General features: G+C 40.1%; 1 protein-coding gene across 1 annotated transcript in view; it reads right to left on the bottom strand.

Annotated features, from left to right (window-relative positions):
* The window catches only part of LOC122557144 (protocadherin-20-like), a 177,727-nt gene that overhangs the window by 6,784 nt on the left and 148,560 nt on the right, over positions 1-22,383 (bottom strand). The gene's annotated exons all lie outside the window — the stretch shown is intronic.

Here is a 22,383-nt window from a genome sequence, read left to right as displayed (position 1 = left end):
CCCCCAGCCCAGGCAAAAGACCTTGTCTATTTACCCTATCCGTGCCCCTTATGATTCTATGATAACACCCCTCAGCCTCTAATGCGTCAGGGAAAACAGCCCCAGCCTATTTAGCCATCCCCCCCAATGCTCAACCCATCCAATTCTGGCAACATCATTGTAAATCTTTTCTGAACCTTTTCAAGTTTCACAACATCCTTCCGATAGGAGTGAAACCAGAATTGCACAGAATATTCCAAAAGTGGCCGAACCTATGTCCTGTACAGCCACAACATGGCCTCCTAACTTCTATACTCAATGCTCTGACCAATAAAGGGAAGCATACCAAACACTTTCTTCAGTATCTTATCGACTTGGGAGTCCACTTTCAAGAAGCTATGAACCTGCACTCCAAGATCTCTTTGTTCAGCAACACTCTCCAAGATCTTACCATCAAGTGTATAAGTCCAGCCTGATTTGCATTTCCAAAATGCAGCACCTCACGCTTATCTAAATTAAACTCCATCTGCCACTCCTCGGCACATTGGCCCATCTGATCAACATGCCATTGTACCCTGAGGTAACCTTCTTCGCAGTCCACTAACCTTCAATTTTGGTATCATTTGCAAACTTACGAATGGGAACCTAACTTTTTAAAAAAACAATTTGGCTAAGCTGCAGCCTTAAAACTAAAGGATTGCCCACAATAGTGTGGAAGCAATTATGTTATGTGAAGAATTCAATAAGATACCAATTAATCAGACAATGGTTCCATTGATGTTGAGAAATTGCCAACTGATAGAACAAGTACCATCTGAGCCATAGTGGAACTGTGTTGCAGCAGAAAGACCAGGAATATGTTAACGACTTGTAATTGGCAAGCAAGATGAGGACTCTGCAGGAAATAAAGCAAGTTTAAATACAGTAAAGAAGAAAATGGGAGAGACTGGACTAGTGAGGCAGGTCTCAAATAGGAGTATAGGTGTGCAGAATAAAAAGATTGAATTTAAAATGAGAGGAACTGCAATTAAAATTAATTAAACTATATATACAAATGATGTGCATTATGTCCTTAATACAAAAGGATAACTGGAAACACCAATGTGTTGTAAGAAACCAGATAGGGTCATGATTATTAAGAGATAGCCCATACAAATGTCAGATTTGAAGTTAATCATTGTAAAGCATGACACATTTAGGAAGATGTTTGGTAGCACAAGGCATGACCTTTGCTCAAAAAAGACATATCTTCTTAAAGAGTTTCAACTTGAACTTACCAGGACCATTTAGAAAGAATGACAATGTGAAGGTAAAACAACATTTATATAAAGTCGAGGAAGAGATTGCCTTTTGATCAACAAACACATTCTGGTTGATTGAGGCATTGTAATGGAGAATGCATCAATTGGTGACTGTTAGTTAAATCTTGAACTTTGTTTAAAATTAAGCCCGGCAGGTTGACTCTCCTTCATTAAGTCCTTGTCCCTCAGAAATGATCCTGAGAATGGCTGTCACCAGTTTGTTTATTTGAAATAATCTCAAATGAGTGGATTTTTGTTGTTATTTAAATAAAATAAAAGGTAACAAAAAACAGAAATTGCTGGAAAAGCTCAGCAGTTTTGGTAGCATCAGTGAAGAGAAATCAAAATTAACAACCTGGGTCCGGTGACCCTTCCTCAGAACTGGGCACAGAGTCAAAAACATTAACTCTGATCTCTCTTCACAGATACTGCCAGGTCTGCTGATCTTTCCCAGCAACTTCCATTTACAGCATCCGCAGTTCTTTCAGTTTTTATAATGTGGCAAATGCTGAGTTCAAAACTGAACTGTTGTCTGCCAAATCTATGGCATCTAATTGAATGGGCATGTAAACTTGTTTTCTTTGATCGAAACTAATGCTGCGATGATTAAATTTATTGAATTGAAAGTATTTCAAACTCAACTAACCTCTCTGTCATGTTTCCTTTTCTTGAGTGAAGAATAGCACAGGAATAGACCTTTTGGCTCACCATGTGCCAACACATGGTGCCTTTATGAAACTAAATCCTTTGGCCTTGATGCAGTCTATATCCCTCTATTCCCTGGCTATTTATATTTCAGTCATGATGCTTCTTAAATGTTGCTATTGTGTCTACCTTGACCACCTCCTCTGGCAGTGTATTCCAGGCACTTACTTGTGTAAAAGAAACTTACATTTCACAACTTCTTTAAACTTTCCTCTTTTTACCTTAGATTTGCATCCCCTAATAATTGACATTTCTACCCTGGGCAGAAGTCTCCAACTATCCATCCTATCCATTCCTTTCATAATTTTGCAAGCTTCTGTCAGGTTGCCCCTCAGTCTTTGATGTTCAAGTGAAAACAAGCCACATATGTCCAATCTCTCCTCATAGCTAACAACTTCCAAATCAGACAACATCCTGATAATCTGTTTCTGTACACTCTTCAAAGCCTCCATATCCTTCCAGTAATATGCGGACCAGAATAGTGTGGAATATTCCAAAAGTGGCCAAACTAAAGTTCAGATTGACTTGTCAATTTTTATAGTCTGTGCCCTGACCAATGAAGGCAAGCATTCCTTCTTGATCACCTTATCCACCATACAGCAATATATTTCTCAGGGGCAATGCTTAGGCCAAACAGAGTCAATTTGCCTGGTTTAAATTTAAACAAAACTTGACTTGATTGTCTCCATTTAACTGGTATATTTCCCAAGGCAACACCTCTGCCAATCAAAGTTCACTTATCAAACAATCAACACTTGCTTAACAGAATGACATTTTTTATTATTTTTTTTTCTTTTTTTTTCTTTTTTTTAGGAAGATAGGAAAACAATAACCTGTTTATTTTTTTTTATTTTTTTTTTCTTCTTGAGACACAGTGAGAGACACAAGGTGCACGAATCTTGAGACATTTTTTTTTAACCTTTAGTTTTACCTATTAGTTTCAGGTGAATTTTCTTTCCATGATGAAAAACCAATTGGAGCAATTTAGAGACCACTCTGATATTGGAAGGGAGGTTGAGAGAGTGTGCTTCAAATAAATTAGGCAAATGCTTAAGAAAGAAAGGTATGTTAATGGGAAATTTCAACTCATCTGATAGCATTTAGACAGAAGAGGTATGTGAAGAGGATAAGGAACTGCATATCCTACAAATTGGATTCCTTGCTAACTTCATATGGGAAAAACCATTTAACAAGAATTCACTGCTGGATTTGGTAATGAGGAATGAACAAAATGGCTAAAAGAAATAAAGTTAGGGAAACCTCTCAGCAAGGAGGAGAAAGTTTGGACTGCAGTTGCTGGAGATCAGAGTCAAGAGTGTGGTGCTGGAAAAGCACAACAGGTCAGGCAGCATATGAGGAGCAGGAGAATCGACGTTTCGGCATAAGTATTATTCCTGATGAAGGGCTTATGCCCGAAATGTCAATTCTCCTGCTCGTTGGATACTGCCTGACCTGCTGTGCTTTTCCAGCACTAAACCTCTTGGCAAAACTAACTGGGGAAAAGAAACATGATTTTAGAGAAAGACATAAGCATGACAAAGTCCAAGCATATTTTGAAAGACTTAGAACAGAATTTATGAAAATTAAGTGAATGATAGAATTAGCAAAAATACTGGTATAAAAGTTGCAAGGAAAAATATGTAACTAATGCTTCACTAAGCTAAAAGAAAACATATCCTTTTTGAAACCAAAAAAACAGTAATTGAGAAATTGTGGATAAAGGCAAGGTAAGTCAGTAAACACAGAGTTGGATGGAACTTGATATGAGTTAAAATATTAGTTGCCTTATGTTATTTGAATTCTTATTCAATAACTTCAGAAATTCTATGCTACTTCATGCCAACTATTGCTCACAGTTAATGTTCAGGCCTTGTTTTTGCCTTAAATATGTCACATCTAGTAGAGATTAAATATCTCCAAAAAGGGTCAAAGAGAAACTTGAAAAGAATCACTTGGAATAACACCTCTCTTTTAAGAGCTTGCAACAGTGCCAGGGTTTGCTCTGATGTTGGTTTATTTTCTGCTTTGTGTGCAGATAAAAGTTAAGTGGCACAGAGTGAATTACAATGCTGTTGGGCAATCTCGCAGGATTCCATGATACTCCAAGAACGCATTGACAATTTTTTATGATTGTGGGAATGATAAGCAAATTTGTCATTTGCTTCTGTGTCATGTTTTCAGCAGGGACAACATTAATATCGAACTCTGTGGTCGAAAGTTGATTATTACTGGCCAGCTACACAGTGATTGAATGAAATCTTTATCAGTATAAAAGAAAATGACTGCAAATGCTGGAAACCTGAAATATAAAGCCATTAGCTGCCCTCTGAGAACAAATAGGAGGAGCTATAATGAAATAAGGTGGAAAAGCAAACCCATGGAGTGACCCTCATCTTTTAGTAGCTGTGCCATTTTGTTTCCAGTGGGATAGGTATAATATAACCCTTGCTCCTAGAGTCGAATAGAGCCACGAAGCATCCAATTCAGGGTTTTTTATACCTCCATTAATATTTAGTCAGTGTTGGGGGAGAGGAGGATGGATATGGTGTTGGGGAGGAGGTGAGGCTATGTTATGCTCCACTGAATGAGGGGATGGGAATAAACACTAGTGCTCTCTCACCAGGCTCCAAGGGATGGCTGCTATTAGGGCCGCCTCTTTGGTTCACAGACAGAGTGCCCTAGTGGAAATGGCCAACAGTAATGTCTGCCCTCATTGACCAAGCCAATTGTTGGAGTCTGCTTGACTGACTCTGGTGCCCCTAGACACCACTTACCTGGCGCATCCTTATGTTCATCAGATGTAGGCATCACAGGCTAGACCAGCATCTGTCACCCAACCCTATTTGCCCTGGATAAGATGACACTGTGTCCTCAGTTGATACAAGAGTCCAATCCTGGAGCCACAGGTCTTTGATCATAAAGATTAAAACTTAGCATTTGGAGGGGAAGTTGTTAACAAAGTCTGCTCGTTCTCCTCAATTTTTGATGCCCCTCAGCAGCAGTGTTTGAGTGGAGAGTGTCCAACTTTGTTGCCATTTGTTGAATGAGGTACATCCACATGATCCAATTAATGCCCATTTTCATTGAGAACTTGCTTGTCTTTAAAATTGTTATTCTGTCCTCCTTGTGACTGGGAGACCTTTCACTGCATATGTAGTCAGGGAATCAATGCTTGATGACCTCCAAGTAGGTGCTGAGGGATGATCCTCTTACTGGGCACTTTGTCAGGTGAACCCACATCTCACTCAATTCTTACTATAAAAGGGTGTTGACCAAAACATGATTGTAGACTTAACTCTTTGATGTCTTCTAATAATCATTGTCCTGCTCTAGTTAATGCCAGGATCCTAGGATGGCACATTGCCAGTCATGTCCAGTCTGAGAGTATAGCAATCACATCCTTTTCATTGCTAGCAATGGCCATCATGGATGCTGCTTCATCTGGTAATTTTAAAAAAAATTCACACATGGGTGATGGTGTCACTGGCTGGCCAGCATTTATTGCCCATCTTGAGTTGATCTTGAGAAGGCAGTGGTGAGCTGCCACCTTGAACTGCTGCAAACCACATGTTGTCGGCTAACCCACAGTGCCATTAGGGAGGAAATTTGAGGATTTTGCCTCAGCCACATTGAGACAACAATGATATCTATCTAAGTCAGGATGGTGTGTGGCTTTGAGGGAAACTTGCATGTGCCACTGTTACCATTAAGGTCATCTTAATGGCATTGAGCCCTCAATTTGTTTGGTGGAAGCTGGGAACAGATAGACCCCTATCATTAGAATTATTTGGTGGTTCAATGAGGGTCTGTTTATCTTTTGTCCATCATCATTGCCTAGGGCCCTTCTGTGGGCTATGGAGTGAGGTACTTAGGATTTACCTGGCAGTTTCCCACATGGAGATGGGCCCTCCCAGTGTGGACAAAATGGTGGGAAGTGACCTTTAATTCACCACTTTATTCGGCCAATTGATTGCCCTGCAGATGACCAAGTATGAAGTACCTCAGGATATTTTGCTATGTTGATATTGTTGTATTATTGCAAGTTACTATTGACACAGTTCTGATCTTGCTTCCATTTTGAACTGGACCCCACAAAATTGCAGAGTGTTGTTTCTCAGATTGATACATATTGTATCTGGTTAGCGGTGGATTCAGGACACTCCATCTCTGACATTAATTGATCTTGTGAGCGTCTTTTCCTTGTCCTTCATGATCTTTTGCTGTATCTAGTCAGAGATCACCCAATCAAATCTTCAATATTTCAACAGCAATTGAACAGTTTGGAACGGTATTTCCAGGACATGCTATAACCAATGTTTAACACGAGTTTCAGGTGGGCATCCTAACAATTACCTGATGTGTTGGGGTGATTTGCTCTTCAGTTGCATTGTTTCAGTAGGTTGAAGGGTTATGTGAGGACAGAGAATGTTCACTTATAGCAAGATCAATCAATTTGTTGAATGTACACCTAGTTGCCCCCAAATTCCAGGCTCTGACCTGTTGGCAATGGTAGAAATTCAAATACATCCTTGCACATTTACCCTTAATGTTATGTTTTGTGTCTTATGAAGTTAACACGTTACATTGTATGGTGGAATCTTCTACCCTGTCTGGTTTACAGGCATATATGAAGATAAAAAAAGGCACTTAAATGGGCAAAAAGGTGGAGGTTGAGAACCCAGTGACCTTCTTGGCTTTCCCCCAATTCATTATGGGCGAAGGAAAGGCCCATGATGGCCTCGTAAGTGGACAATTAATACATGTTATTGCTTGTATTAACCCAGCTGTGAATGTTTCCATGTGGAGCGCATGATGACTAAATGTGTGCATATTGCTTTCAGGAGGGCAGCTTTCCTTCAAAGGCACTCAGTTGCCTTGTTTAGTGGCTTAGCATTGAGAAACTGGGGCTCCAATAAGAGACATCTCCATGCTCTTGCTTCTGATTCTGCTACACCCAGTCGATCCCCTGAACACAATACCCCATCCCACAAAATCTGTTCGACCATTACTTTCCTCTGGCCTGGGTCGCTCTGCAACCCTGGCACCTTTGATGGCTGCTACTCCTGCAGCAGCTCTTGCCTCTCCAGTGATGCTGATGAGCAAAAGAATTGCTGGCCTGTAATTTTCTGGAGGTAGGCAGGACCTTCGTCCCCTGGGGTCCTGACCTTTTTGAAGACCCACAGATTGTCTCACTGCCTGATTGGCCTTTGGTTGTAAGAATGTACTCCAAAGGAGGAAGCATTAACTTTCACTGGCTACAGCCAGCAAACAAGATGCTGAACACTTCCACAAGGTTCCGCACTGTGTCCAAACAGAAGTTTATTTACAATACACTTACACTGTCTGCAGTCTTACACTTTAAGCTTCTAGCTTTCAGTTTACTCTGTAAGCCTACCCATGCTTGACTAATAGCACTCAGACGTGCATAATCAAGCAATTGAATAATACACCCTTTCCCCCTTTTAAAGCTAGACTTTACTTTGAATTAAACCATTCTAAGCAACAAACAAATGTCTATTGAGTCATTCCTTTGAACTCAGTATGTCCATGTTGTTTCTATGCAGAAATAGTCTTTGAGATGTAACGGTTTCTGGCAATGGTGCTGAGAGTTACAAACATGAGGTTAAGGTTCTATATGTTTAGAAGATAGTCAACATCACACCCCTCAATGTACCCAGATCTACTCACTGTCAACTGTCTCTCATCCTACCTTGTGTTGTCATCCAGCATGCATTGATCCTGAGTAATTGCTTAATCTGTTTTGGATCTTTTTTGAAGATGTAAGTTTGGGCACAACTTCACATGCAATCCCCAACCTCAACGTGTTGAGCCTGGTCATTTTTCAATATATGTTTTTGCTTCTTGTTGGTGTGCAATTTTACCTGCTTTTATTTTGTCATTCACATTAACTGGTGCTGACAGTTTAATAATGGTCAGTGGTTTGCAAAAGTTAAAATCTATCAGACATTTGGTCAGTGATTTTCCAGTCAGAGAGTGCAGGATGGATCAATATTTGTGAAATAGGATACAGATGGCTTGTTCTAATATATTCTTCTCTGGCATGCTAGCTCTTAGACGGCCCTTGATCACTCTGTTAAATTGTTCAATGCCATCATTTGATGGCGAGTTGCATTATATTTTTGGCTGGTGGTTAATTCCATTACTTGGTAGGAACTGTGTGAACTTACTGGAAACATAATGCAGTCTCCTATCTGCAGTGCGAGACTCCAGCAAACCCATTTTCTAAATATATTGTCTGAAATGTCAATGAATAAAATGGTGATTGTTGAATTTGATGTAGCAATTTCCTACCATTTTGTTTTCCACAGGTTATGAACAATAGGAAAAAATATATTGTTTGCAGGAGTTTTTTTGACCTCTCTAAAAGTCTTTACAAGGATGTATTACCATGGTTTTGTTAGCCATTGGATTGGCTGTAGACGTATGGGATATAGTTCGCAATGATTGGAACCTTCTGGGTCTTGTTGGCTACAAGATTCTTGATTGGGGCCATAAACCTGGGCCAGTCATGTAAGCCCTGGCTCGCTGTATAACCAGGAGATTTAGAATCTCCTCCGTTCAGTGGATTGACTCTGTGTTGACTGGCCACACCCAGTGTATTGTGGACATGTAAATAAAGGGTGATTTGGTGATGGGATATCGGCCTTTGTGAGGTTATTTTATAGTTTAACATTTCTTTTTAACTGACAGTATGTGCTGCACAGTTTCCAAGCTGACACCAGAATGCTTCATGGAATTGTTGTTTTGTTTTAACATCAGTGAGACCTCCTTCATGGTCAACTTGCAACATACGTTGCTGCTGAGCTTTTGAGATAACCTCTTGAGTTCCATACGTCATCAAACAACGCAACCTTATTGCAGTCATTACTTAGATGATTGGAGTCCAGCATGACTCAAGAAGCTAGGCACTATCCAGGGAAAATAGTGTGCTTCATTATGATATTTTTGCCCATCTTAAACATTTACTGCTTCCATCTTTGGCACCAAAGAAAACCATGTACACCATGTGGAGAATGCACTGCAACAAGTCACCATGCTGTTTTGACAACACATTTCAAACCCTGTGCCACCTAGAAGGGCAGCAGATGTATAGAAGCATCAGCCCCCTGCAAGATTTCCTCCAAGACACACCATCCTTACTTGGAAATATATCACATTTCCCTATAAAAGCATAGTAAAACAAAAATGTCATACTCTATTTCAGGATGCCGGGCAGGTCTTTAGGGACAGGCAGTTTCTACTAGATGCTTTCTGCCACAGTTGACTGCCTTCAACTCTTGTCATGTAACAAGATTCACAACTGTGTTTGAAATCAACATGATCCCATGGTCTTCCATGTCACACATCCCTTCATACTTTCGGATGCTGAATATGATGGCAACATGGCTAACAACAGAAATAGTAGTTTATCATTACTTGAATGTATGAAAATACAGTAAAATGTACAAAAGTCATCATAATCTGGCATCTTTTTAATTACATGAATTATAAAAAGAAATAATTCACACAAAGTTAAGACAAATTTCATTTATTGTTCCATTCATGGCTGTTTGATTTCTTAAGTGGCTCCGGGACACCATCGTCACTTCACAGTAATCAAAGTTATCCTGAAGGCCGTAGTGCTGAAGCAGCCCCCACCACTGCAGACTGGACCCAGAACACCGCCTCTGCCAAAGCCACCTCATCATTGCCAAGACTCCGGCCACAGCTATAGCCGGGATGCTATTCCAACTCAGTTGCATCAATCTGTTACTCAACTTCAAAGCCAAAGTCAAAAATCGTGTCACTGGAAAAGCACAGCTGGTCAGGCAGCATCCGAGAAACAGGAGAATCAACATATCGAGCATAAGCTCTTCATCAGGAATGTGGTGTGGGGGAAGCCCAACAGGGCTGAGAGATAAATAGGATGGGGGTGGGGCTGAGGGGAAGGTAGCTAGGAATGCGAAAGAAGATGAAGGTGATAGGCTGGAGCGGAGAGTGGATGAAGAAGAGCGAGGTGAGTTTCATGACTAGATCCTGAGATGGTGTACACTGTAGTCAGCAGTTTGCACTCACTGTAGACAGTGAGCTTTCCACCTGAGAGATACATGTGCCAATGTTCTCTCATGTAGATGTAGATTAAAGCTTCCCTGTCTCCATTCGGATCAGTTTCAATGTGTATGATACGTATATAATTGGTCATTTGTTTTACTGTATATGGCTCCTATTGCATTTCCTGACACATCTGTTGAGTTACACATATTTAACTGTGGGACAAAATGCACTTGGACTATTAGCAATACTATCTCCATCTTTTAACGTGTCTTTTTTTTTTGCTGTGCATTTGTCCATTCTTATTGTGAATTATTGTGCAGTAGCTTTCTACTCTGTGTGCTTAGGAACAGACTTGTGACTGAAGCTGATAGTACTGATGTCACCATTTTCATGTTAGATAGTGTTAGAAGCTCATGAACAGTATTGATATTGTTGTGTACAGGTTTTATTGCAGTCACAGTCATTCTGTACCCCAGAAAATCAATCTTGGGTGCCATGCCTGTGCAGTTGACCTTTTGGACTGTGGAATTGTGTTGTGCTTTTGAGTGATCATTGCCAATATCTACTAATTGTGTTCTACTGTGTCCCTTATATAGGTAATGGTATCATTGAACAGATTAAACACCCCTTCAACATCTGACAAGAATAAAGAAATGTTCTTCTGAAATGCACTAAGTACCGAGCTTAGTTCATAGATGATTCTGCAATACTAAAATTTATCTTTGTGAGGAACAAAATCTCTAAGCTACCAACAATGCTCTGCTGTGACATCTCAAGATAACCATGCTGCCTGTCAATCTTGCTGAAGACTGTGGAGTCATGAAATAATGCTGATCACTCTTGGATAATAGCAAGTAGATTTTTGTCAGAAAAAATTGGTATTGACTACTTTAATGTCCACGCTCATTCAAAATACACAATATTTTGATTGAATAAAGTGTAGGTTTGATAATCATGGTGATGATTTGATTTGCTCAATTATATGGTCTGGTTCTCAATGTTTCCAGTCTTGTGATGCCTGGTCATGAATTAAAAATGACGACCATGTCAAATTTTCTGACATTTGTGGAGTAGACATGTCAATTTTTAAAGCATGATTGTAGCCTTTGTATCCATTCTTATATATCAGACTTGAGACTTTTTGCGAAACCTGTGCCATCAATAACAATCATCAGTGCTTTGAATTAGCTCATCAAGGTTTGAAAACCAGCTCATCAGACAGGACAGGTTAAGCAAAATAAGACATCTGCCTTTGGCTATGCAGAGCATATGGCTGTCTAGGGTGAGTTTTGATGAGTGATGTACGGAAACTGTGATTTTCCCTGCAATCAGAACAATCGATGAGCTTGAAGGATGTCTGTATCAGGAACAAGAACAAGTTGAGGAAAACAACATTAGGAGAACTTGTGGTTAAGTGCAAATACTTTCATGCTAACATCAGTAAGAAGCAACACTAAACTGCCTGGAATCTTGACTGAGCAAGTTTTTTTTCAAAGAAAAGTCATAGAAACCCTACAGGGTGAAAACAGTCCATTTGGCCCAACAAATCCACATGGATCATTTGAAGAGTAACCTACCCAGACCCATTCCCCTAACTGATAGACCTAACTTACACATCCCTGAACGCTATGAGCAATTTAGAACCTACACATCTTTGGATTGTGAGAGGAAACCAGAGCAGTTGGAGGAGAATAGGGAGAATGTGCAAACTCCACACAGACAGTTGCTCAAGGCTGGAATTGAATCTGGGTCCCTGGCACTGTGAGGCAGCAGTGCTTACTACTGTGCCACCCCATATTGGGCTGAAAGCATTGTCAGTTTATCTCCCTGCAGATACTGCCAGATTTGCTGAGTTTCTCCAACACTTTCTGTTCTTATTTCAGATCTTCAACATCCACAATACTTTTCCATGACCTTAAAATGACCTGGCTGTGTAGTCTGTGATGTCATTCCCATTCCATAGCTCACCCCCAGGAAAAGACTTCTATGCATGCCAACCACAACACTTTCATGAAGTGATTTCACTTTAAGATGAGTTATAGTTTTTCCTTCAGGCTAGATGTATTGTTGTGAATTGATGGGTACCTCAGCAATTTGGATACTTTTTTAGAATTTATTTATTTTGTGGGATGTGTGCGTTTCTGGCTGGCCAGCATTTATTGCCCATCCCTATTTGCCCATTATTAAAGGCATCTGGTCACGACAGATACTCTGACCTCTCTGGTGAAATGTATTTTACAATTTTATTTAGCCTGAAACATTTTTCAAGAGTACTTACTGGCTTTCAAATGTAGTTGTGTTTTCTGTGGTTATCTCAGCTATTTGATGATGTTCTGATCTGAGACTAGATTAGATTAGATTACATTACAGTGTGGAAACAGGCCCTTCGGCCCAACAAGTCCACACCGACCCGCCGAAGCGAAACCCACCCCATACCCCTACATTTACCCCTTACCTAACACTACGGGCAATTTAGCATGGCCAATTCACCTGACCCTGCACATCTTTTGGACTGTGGGAGGAAACCGGAGCACCCGGAGGAAACCCACGCAGACACGGGGAGAACGTGCAAACTCCACACAGTCAGTCGCCTGAGGCGGGAATTGAACCCGGGTCTCAGGCGCTGTGAGGCAGCAGTGCTAACCACTGTGCCACCGTGCCGCCCATAAGTGTGTGAGTGTCACATTCCTATGGGCTGCTTCTTGTGAAGTGAAGCAGGTTTTGAATTCCAATTGATCCCATGACATGGGTGTATCTCCTAGCAAAACAAAGTTGCTGAAACTGATAATTTTAAAGCTTTTCTTCGCCTTTATTATAAGTTGTGTTTTATACTTCAGAGGTGGAACTGCCACATTAGAATCTACGTCTAATGACAGATTTTACTTACAAAGCTTTTAACATGTTTACTCTCTTGTGTTTCTAAATCCAAGCGTATCACCTAGTTTCTGTTCCACCTTGCAATGACACAAAAGCATTACACAAATACCCACTGAAGAGTTAATGGCCACAGACAAGCAAACACCAAATAGTTAAACAATTGAATATTAAAACAAAGTCGGCAAAAAAACTTTGCACATTCTTAGATGTTTACCATTGTAAAGAAGAAAGAAAAGAGTATTTTGTTTAAATCCTTAAAACACATTTATTAATTCAGTGCAACTGGAGTAAAATAAAATCCTAAAATGTTTACATCCACAGACTGATTCACAGAATGGGTTAAAAAATCTGGGCTTCAAATGTAATCATTCATTTTGGCAGATCTAATATCGGTTAAAACAATGACCGATTTTGGTGTCTGAACTGATCAATCTCACGTGATAGAGTGCGCCACTTGTCAGTGTGTGTTTATTGTAGCAGAACATTTCCTGAGATATATGGTACATGGAAATTTTAATTTGCATCAATAAAGATTTGCATCGGTAGAAGTACTCCAGTTTGTATACAAAAGGTATTACCAATGTCTTTGTAACATATTGAAAGCTTCTACTTGCTGTTTTGTTTTTCAACAGCGCAGCGATCCTACCATTTTTACATACTCGAATCAACCCCAGGCTTCCAAACCATGTATTGTGTAGCCACTGATAGAATTGGTGAAAAATCATCCAGTTCTTCATGATTTTAATATCAGATGAACATAGAAATTTGACAACTAGTTTTAAAAATGCTTTAACATTGAAATAAACCACTTCTAAAACTGGGTTGCCTCCAACGTTGTACAAATAAGGTTACTCCATCTTTGAATCACTTCTTGAGGAGCAACTCAGACTTTGTGCAGTTTTGTTTCCATTGATCTGAAACATCTGTCCAGTCTGGTTGTGATTTTGCTTCCAGAAAATCACGTGGGTTCAAATGCATGAAAGTATGTCAAGGTCTGAATTCTTATGTCAAAGAACCTCTTCAGTATAATAAATTTCACATCAATCATGAATAGGTAACTAAATATATGATTCTGCCATCCACAAGAGAGTTGATATCAGTTTAGAATGAGCATATAGAGACAAATCTTAGACATTATACTACAGAGCTGTATTTGATAACCTACATAGTACAGGGGTAAACAAGGAAATGTTACAGTATGTTAAGAGTTGAAGAGCCTGAGAGGTAAGGACTAAACAGTGTCAGGGACAATATGAGTGCTGACACCCACAGTCCAAGATACTTGAGAGTATTGTTCCATCAATGTACAAGCTTTAAAGTACAAGTTAAAGCAAGTGTCAGTTTGAAAACATACCAGTAGAGCTAGGATCTACAATGAAAACAGATTCCATAGGCCGTGACCTCAGAAGGCTTTGAGAATAAAAGACTGGTAAAGGAGAAAACTCTAAAGGCAGGGAAAAAGGTGGCAGAGGTCTTTGATTGCAGGGCTACAGAATAGGAGCTCACTAAAGGGAGGAAAATAGAATCTCAAAGATGTTCTAAGTTTAGTCAGAAACTAGCAATACTCTACAGGAAAAAAGACGTAGGTCCAGGACACTTCAACAATAAGAAGGAAATACCCTAGTGCTCCCAAGGTCAGTCAGGCAAGATAATCCATATGGATGGTAGCTCCAGTAACAGGGTGCGCCTAAGGACCTGCTGGTCCTTACTGAGTTCAATAACTTGAGGGCTTTAGCTCTCCCATGTCCTCAACCCAATCTCCACACACCAGCCCTAGTTATCACATGGTCTGCTATTATACACAGCCATTATTAGTCACTAACAGTCCCCATTAATAGGTATTCACCCACCTAGTCAGATTATTATCCACTCTTTTGTCTGTCCAACTATTTTTCTTTCTGTTTGGGCTTAATCCCCACCGACAGTCCACTCCTTACCCCCTCCTCTTATCCTATCTTCTGGTTATAAATCAACATTTTCCAAGCTACCATCAGTTCTGAGGAAGAGTCACACAACCCAAAATGTTAACTTTGATTTCTCTCCACAGATGCTGCCATACCTGCTGAACTTTTCCAACCATTTCTGTTTTTGAATCCAACTTGTGACATAGGCTGAAATTAAGGCCTCAAATTAGTTAGTATTGAGAGGCATTATTAGGGATTTTTCTGACACGGTGAAATGACTAACCCTCAAGATGGTATGATCACCCTTTCAACCGCTCATTAAAACATAAAAAGAGAGGGAATTAATGTAATTGAACAGTGAGTTATACTAGGTGTTGCTCCAAGCAGTATCACAAATGTAATGAATGTCCAACAAAGGAAGTTGAGTGCTATAATTGAAGCTTCCTTAGACACTTTAGAAAATATTGTATGCTAACAACCTCTTTATCATCACAAAAACAGAAAATGTTCTGCAGGAAAAAAGGAAATTTGCACAGAAATGAAATGCTTAAAACATAGGAAAAAGTTCAACATGTTAAATACACAGAACAAAATGTGAAGATAGCATTTCTAAGGGTGGTCAAAGAGGTTCAAAACAAGCTCTAGACCATCAGTCTGATAGCACAAAACTGTGAGACAGAACTTAACTTTAACACAGGATAAATATTTCAGCACTAACTGACAGCTTGCCATGAATTGATGTCTGTGAGAGTTAGACCAGCAGCATAAAGCTCTAAGATCTAGGAGGCACCAATTTTCATGTGTTAGAGGAAAACACCATGAAACTTAGTCACAGAGAACAAAATGCCAGTGAAACATGTATTCTGAGGAATCAGAACACCTCATTATTAGGCAAAATGCACATAATTGTCCACGTTTCTTAGAGAGAGTGTAATCGGGATGAAAGAAGTAAAAAGGGAGTGAATTTGAGCAAAACTTAAAGCTATTTAAAGGTTTCAAAAACTTGAAGGAGGAGCTTATTATGCTGCAAGTAGTTTCTAACCCCATCTGCCTGTACACTCCCAGAAAAATTCCTCATTGTAAAATCTCAGGTAGACAGCATCATTGAAAGCAGTTTCATATTGCCAGCAACACAATGTTCTCAGTGATAAAAGCAAAAATTGCTGTAGAAACGCAACAGGTCTGGCAGCACCTGTGGAGAGAGTAAAACAGAGTTACTATTCCAAGTCCAGCATGGCTCTTTCTTAAAGAGGAGTCATATTGGATTTGAAACATTACCAGCGTTTACTCTTCACAAATGCTGCCAGGCCTGCTGAGTTTCTCCACTATTTTCTGTTTTTATTTCCATTTCCAGCATCCATATTGTTTTGCTTTTATTTCAATGTTCTCAATAACTTTTCTGAAGACAAATGGAGATCTAAGATTCTCTTTAGATTTCAGTTACTTGAGGGAGTTAGGTAAAAAATGTACCTTATTTTAGCTGTTGAAAGTTTACCAAAAATTGACAATAGCCAAGATTTTTCACAAAACTGGATGCCAGCAGTGGGTTCTGGCAGATACCCCTAGACCAACATTCAATATTTCTGACAATATTTATTCTCCCATTGAGGCAGGATTGCTTCAAACATTATCACTTGGCATCATTTCTGCATCAAAGAGTTTTCAAAGTCGAGAACCTTGGAAATGGAACAGGGAACCCCTTGCCAACTGGGTGATATCCTTGTGTATGATAAAATTAACAAGAAGGATAGCTTGATGGCCAGTGACATGGTAAAGAAACCTAAGCCTAAATTAGAGGTACCACTTTTCTATAATGAAATTAAAATTTTAGCCCCATTACCCAAGAACAAGGCATCATGGTATATCTAAGGAAGATAACAGCCATCAATGAATTCCCTGTACTAAAGTGCATACATGATGTACAATGCTTCTTAGATATCATGTATTAAGAGGAATGTTTATCTCCACCATAGTCATATTATTTACTCAACTCTTCAGAGAGTTTTTGAATAACAGCTAGCAATGGCTTTGGCATCAGAAAGACACTGTAGATTTTGAAAGATGTAAGAGAAGCGACTTTCTACTGATATTTTATTACATTACACCCCAAGATTCTTCAGCATAATGTCCACTGATGTTTGTGTTACAGGACTCTAGGCACAATCCTTATTTGAACGTTCAAACTGGTGGGGTACAAAAATGAATCCATGTTATATTGAGAACTTTAATGAAGCCTGAACAGGGGTATGCAGCCATAGAGAAGGACATGTCAACAGTTACTTGGAGAGATGAAAGGTGCAATTTGAAATAGATCACATGACTATGGTAAAATCATTCCAATAAAAAGAAATCTCAAAGAACATTTGTGCAGATAGAAAGAGTGATCATAGACTGAAGAGATAGAACTTTGAAATAGGTCAGGCAAGGCACAAGCAATAGAATTTATATGCTCAAGGACAGTAGTGGATCGAGCAGAGGAAGATCTTAATTCTTGTGGAAGAAGCAGAGACTTATTCTATGACTATACACACCTGTGACAGAAGGCGTGGTTGTGCAAATTCAGGATATTCAAAAATCTGACACGAGGTGCATAATGGTCAGACATCTTTGTCTGCAAGAGTTTTCAACATCTCATCCAATGACCAAACACAACACTTGTTAAGAGTAGTAAATTAATTGATATTCGACCATAGACTTCTTATACGAAAGTCAATACAGACAGAAATTCTGCAGCAACTTCAGGGACAATCTAGGTGTTGCACAATCCAGGTGTGTGGCAGTCACACATTTCATAATTCATACAGGATTGTATTGCATCATGCTAACTATGTGACGAACACAGCCAACTGCTTCCAAAGCAAATGGCTTCAACCTGACTTCTGGAAAGGCCAGGGGAAAGGCTAGCAATGAGTTTATTCAATTTTACTGGAAGATGTGTTTCGTTCTTGTCAATTATCATGCAAGACGGATTAATTCAGAACAGCTTATTCAAACACAGCAGGCTCAATGTGCAGAATCTTAAAATGCCTTGGGCTAGGGTCTGGGAAATCACATAACAAGTCTATCTCAGTCTTTCTCAACATCGAGTGCAAAAAGCCTTATTTTTCAACAGTGTTCCTGGTCTTAAGACATGATTCTCACTAGGCAGCAAGCCAATTAATAGGGATTATTGTTCATAATCAGCTTCATTAACCTCAAATCTCGCTTCACTCATATGCAGATTCCAATTTTACTGCACACTGGATAGAAATTAAATGTGAGAATTCCTGATACGGATGTCAGAGTGGGTGCCTGGTGACTCCAGCTTGTTGCTTACTCTTTTGGAACTCTGTCTTGAATCCCTGACACCAGCCTCTCGGGAGTGCTTACAAGCAGCAGACACAGATGCCCCCATCCTACGAATCTCGGCATCCAATACATGCCAGCATCTCTGCACCATCTCCACTTGAATTACAGTATGGTCCTGCAACTTAATGCTGCACTCTGGAGTGAGAACCTCCTATGGCAATCCTGTTGCAAGGACTCTGCGTGTGCAAGGCCAGGAAGTCAATTCATAGATTGAACCTGGTTGTGTCTCAGGGATCCTCATCTGTGCACTTAGCTCTCACTCATTTTGTGCCTATTTGGATGCTGACAACACTCTGCCTTACCTAATCTTGCCATGTCTTTTGACACAGACACCAAGCCAGTTCTCAGGGGCACCACCAGTCCAAGGGGGTGGACATGCTGATACATTACACCATGCTACATCAGTTGCAAACCTGCAAGCCAGCAGCTGACATAGTAACCACACTTCATGGCCTTCAAGCAATGGCCATGTCTCAAGTCAGACTAGATTCGTACTTGTCACATGAAGAGAGGTGCCCTTTAGTCAGGGTGTCCTGGCACAGTAGCTCAAGGACAGTCTCTGAAATCAGTCCTGGAGGTGGGTATGGTCAGGCAGCCACTTGGGGCAGTCAGGTTCAGGTCCCTTTCCTCACAGAGGACTAAGAACCAAATCACAGGTAACTCGTCACCTGTCCTGGCCTTTTCTGCCCTAGTTTGGCTGTTTTCTTTTGGCCTGTGAGGAAGGAGGGGTTAAATGAGATGAAAGTGAATGGTACAGCTGCTAATGTTGGTGCAGGTCAGGGAAAAGTGCTGAGGTGAGTGAGTGAGTGGGTATGGCAGATGCCATGTAGGCTTAGTGGTATTGGGGTTAGGGTGGGTGACAATGAGTGAAGGAAGATAGTGCAGCCAGCAGTGAGAGCAGTAGAGCTTGAGCCTTGCTGGGAGGTTGGTGCAGTATTAGTGATAGAGTGAGGGTGAGGTAACAGAGAGACCTCCTTCTTACATTGGATATTCCTCCAGATGACTGAGACTGCCATTGATCTGGAATGGTGGCTGGCAGAGTATAATGATGATGGCCTTTGCTGCAGATGCTGTAGGAAATGGATAGCTCCCCTCTACACAACCATGTCTAGCAGGTCCTCCAGGTCCTTGTTCATAAAGTGGGGCGCAACTTCCTCTTCTTAAACCATATCCAGGCAAAAGGCATGAACTGTGCAGAGTGGCCGCCATTGCTTGTCCTTGCATGCATGGCCATTTAAGTCTCAGGGCAAGGATGATGGTCTAATCTGGATATGTTGGCAGTAACGAGGATTTCCAGACACAATTGGTGGATTTGGGCTAGCATCAGACAAGAGGGGCACCGTTAAGATATAATAGGTAGTTAATGAGATGAGTTTGGAATGATAGTGTGAGAAAACTTGCTTAATCTCACAGGGAGTAACTCTTCATGAAACAAGATGAGAATGATATTCAGCCAACATTTTGTGTGCTGAGAAACGATCTATATTATACACAGTTTCCCAGAAGAATTAATATCGGTCAATGGAACACAATTCATTAACAGGCATCTCAGGAAGTTCACATCAGAAGCACCTGATAGATTCTCTGCTCCGTCCAGTGTTAAACAGAGGAGTAAAAAGAACAGCCAGGATTGTGAAGTCCCTCATACATTAGAATCCAGACTGGGAATTAGCTGTACCCAGTTACATAGAGGCACCGCTGAATGATGGATATTCCCCTTTGCATTTGTTCATGGAGAGGTTAAAAACAGATCTGTCAGCTTTAGAACACCACCCAAACTTAATGTCCCATGACTGTGTGAAATTAAAGGAACTGGAGAAAAGCCACAGCACAAAGCTGCAGAGGTGGCAAAATCTCAGTTAGCCTTAAAGTTAGGGCAGCAAGTCTGGTTAATAACAGGAAATCTGAAGCTACAGTCATCAGACAAACAGATCAATGAGATTGGATGTTGTTAGAATGAGGGGCATTCAGCAGGAATGGGAAAAAATGTTAAGAGAAGAGGCATCAGTTTTGGAGTAAGCGTTTAAAGGCAGAATTCTTAGACACTACTCAGCAAGCAATATTGAATAAACCACTGCTATGCAAGTACAGATTGAAATGAAGGAATTTTACAATGTATAAGGAGCTTAGGAGACTTATTTGGTGCAAACAGCCTCAGAAACAGTGTAATTGCAGAATCTGTAGCTAATTGATACATCAGGCTGGGATTTCAGTTTCCAGATAGCAGCATTGGTTTAAAGTAAAGGAAGGTTTAAGGTAAAGAAAATACTTTCAGTTAAAGCATATGATCATCTCCTAATGCTCGTAAGTGCTACATTTAAAGTACTTTATGCTGAAGTACAGAGACTTTGAACACTTAGAACAATATGGCAGCCATTTTGCACAAACACACTAATGCACACACCGTCATCGAGTTATACAGCACAGAATCGGCCCTTCAGCCCACGAGATCAGCACCAGTCTATCTATGCGAATCCCACTTACCAGCACTTGGTCCATAGTGATAAATGTTATGAGAGTTATGGAGTGAATAACAATATAATCTGGCTGGTGATGGTTATTAAGGGAATAATGTTGTCGAAGGTATCGGAAGGATCTTTGCTCTTTGTTGCATGGGGTCATGAGACCTTAAAGATCTTTAAACTACAGCAGTGAGCAATGGAGTATGGAATTAGAACTTCAATGAAGTGGCAGCAGCGTCATACATGGGAATTTCTGTCAATGTTTGATACAAAATAGCTAGAATTCAAATGGAACCTGTCTAGCCTCATCAAATTCAGAACAGAGAAGTATAAATGGTATGTCTATGGGATAACTGTAAATCTGTGACTTCAGAAAGCAATTAAGTTACAGCTGCTTTGCAACCATGTATTTGAAATGTTAATATATTCAGACTGACAGACAGAAACACGAATTATACTCTTTTTTTCTGAATGCTAACCAAGTACAGAAATCCATCATAAGGGGTCAAACACTGCCTGGGCCAAAGATATGAAGAAAATAATAATTTCCAAATGTTAACACATCAGATGACAAGGAAAACTTGCTCTCCTTACGTTATTTACTTGAAAAGCATTGGCGCTGACTTGTAGTTCCATAGTAAATGCCATTACTCAGGCTATTAGTTTTAAATGTAATAAAATTATCTGAAGCCTGTGGACGATTTTCGTCTGAGCAACTTTTCATCTTGAAGAATCAGCAAGAGGTAAAATGAAAAATGTTTTAATTCAAGGAGTGTGTCAGTACCCTTTTGGAGAATGTATAATTGCATTGAGAGCTGATTCTAATGTTTTTTATTCTGATATGATGGCCAGGCAAGTTGAATCAGTTGTTAAGAAGGCTTATAGGATCCTTGGGTTTATAATTCAAGGCAGATAGTGAAAAAACAAGGAAGTGATGCTACACTTTTATACACCATTGGTCAGACCACATTTGGAGTATTCTGTTCAGTTCTGGGCACCTTATTTAAGGAAGGATGTTAATTCCCTGAAGAGAATGCCAAAGGGATTCACCTAGAATGATACCGGCAATGAGGGATTTTAGATGCAAGGAAGGATTAGAGGGATCAGTTTTATTGTCCTTGGGGCAGAGAAGATTAAGAGTAACCTGATCGAGATGTTCAAAGTTATGAACAATTTTGACAGGAGAAAGAAGAACATTCTGCTTCAAGTAGGTGGTATGTCATTAACTAGGAGACCCAATTTTGAGATTGTCAGCAAGAGAGCTAAGAGTGAGATAAGGTGAAACTTCTTTACTTAGAGGGTTATTAAGGTTTGGAATGCATTGCCTGGGAGAGTGGTGAAGGTTGATTTCATATGCAGTTTCAGAAGAAAACTGGATATACATTTGAATGCGATGAATTCAGAGACCTACAGAGGTAGGGCTGAAGAATAGGACTAGCTGGGTAGCTCGTAAGGAAGACAGTATAGCCATGATGGGTCAAATGGTAATCTTTTGTACTGTAAAATTCGATGCCTCTATATGCCTGTTGCCTTCCTCAAATCAGTGCAAGTGTCAGTGGAAATGTGCTTCACTTAAAGGACCTAAAAGCTGCCTGATTTCAGATTTCCCAAGTAGTCACCAGCATCAAGAACTCCCCTGCTGTAGATCTCACTGCCTTCTATCACAATCCAAAGTCCTTCTTTCAGAAAGATGAGACAGTATGTGATCTTGAACTGATGGGTGGGAAAAGAGTGCTTGTGAGATTGGGGTAG

The sequence above is a fragment of the Chiloscyllium plagiosum genome, unplaced genomic scaffold, assembly GCF_037043375.1.
Source record: "Chiloscyllium plagiosum isolate Xiang-an unplaced genomic scaffold, Cpla_swu_hap1 HiC_scaffold_11, whole genome shotgun sequence".
Lineage (NCBI taxonomy): Eukaryota > Metazoa > Chordata > Chondrichthyes > Orectolobiformes > Hemiscylliidae > Chiloscyllium > Chiloscyllium plagiosum.
This window is presented reverse-complemented; position numbering and strand designations above follow the sequence as displayed.